The sequence below is a fragment of the Chrysochloris asiatica genome, unplaced genomic scaffold (assembly GCF_000296735.1).
Source record: "Chrysochloris asiatica unplaced genomic scaffold, ChrAsi1.0 scaffold00082, whole genome shotgun sequence".
Classification (NCBI taxonomy): domain Eukaryota; kingdom Metazoa; phylum Chordata; class Mammalia; order Afrosoricida; family Chrysochloridae; genus Chrysochloris; species Chrysochloris asiatica.
In genome coordinates this window covers 7,280,908-7,282,095 of record NW_006408600.1, presented here as the reverse complement: position 1 = coordinate 7,282,095, position 1,188 = coordinate 7,280,908, and the positions used below count along the sequence as shown (strand labels likewise).

Genomic DNA, 1,188 nt, shown 5'->3' with positions numbered 1-1,188 from the left:
CCATACTCTTAAACTCTCTCTTGAACCTTGTAAACCAGTCACTTCATGCCTTTATTGCCCCCTTATTTTAGGTAGTCAATGTCTAAGTTGCCCTTCCCTATCTACCCTGTGTACAGAGGGGATAGTATTGAAGACTCCTTCCTTCTTTGTTGGTATTTAGAGTTACTACCTCCATGAGTATAGGTCAAGTTAATCAAATTGTAGCAATTTACCCTCGTTTCCTTTATCAAAAATTGTTGCATTTTTCCCCCCAAAACCAAAGCCAATTTTATTTATACTCATCCTAAAACACATGATTTGGGGCTACACAATAGGTTTTAGGGGAGAGGAGGCTGACACCTGAGAAAGATAGGGACAGGGGAGCAAGGCAGGAACAGGGAAGGCCCAGTAGATGATGGGCCCCCCGAGTGTCCTTCATGCCTAAACCCCAAACTCAGTAGGCTGCTTTCCCTGTGAGTTTGGGCCAGACTATCTCCTGCAAGGAGAAGAGCTGCAGTTGCGTTCAGGATTTGGACTTGGATACAGCAAGTCCGATGAGGTCCGCTAATCCTGCCACACTGAGGGCCATGCCTCCAACAATGGCCATGCCCACCAGTCCACCTTTCTTCATGGCCTTCTCAATGAGTTGTTCCAGCTTCTTGGCCTAGTTGTTCTGGGGCTCTGTCTGCAGCAGTCCTTGCACATACCTCAGGGCCTTGTCATATTCCTTGAGCCAGTAGTTCTCTACAGCTAGGTAGAAGACATAATCCCGTTGCTCTTCCTTGCTTCTCTTGGGCAGCAGTTTCTCGAGCAACCCTATGCCTTTACTGATGTCATCGTTATACTTGCTCCACACAAGACACCAGGTGTATTCATATTGCATGCTCTTGGACACTGACCTTGCTGTTGCCTCATACTGAAATTCTTCTCAAATTTCAGCAGGTCATCTACAGACGCCAGCTCGTTCAGTATGGTCTCCATGGCCACCACCCCAGCAGTTCTCTCACCAGACACTATGGCACCACTGTCTCCATGGTGGACAAGGGTGTAGAGCCTCAAAACTTGTTTTTTTGTTTTTATCTTCCTGTAGTCAAGTTCGGATCATCAAGCCGTTGAGACTATCTATGTCAAATGGATACTATCTGCAATGTTGGATGTTCTTGTGCATCTCTCATTTCATATCAGCTGGATACTTTACTCTAAGCTCTA

At 46.1% G+C, this 1,188-nt stretch overlaps 1 pseudogene; it reads right to left on the bottom strand.

Annotated features, from left to right (window-relative positions):
- Positions 1 to 502: 502 nt before the first annotated feature.
- On the bottom strand, positions 503 to 960 carry LOC102824855 (annotated as a pseudogene).
- Positions 961 to 1,188: the final 228 nt, after the last annotated feature.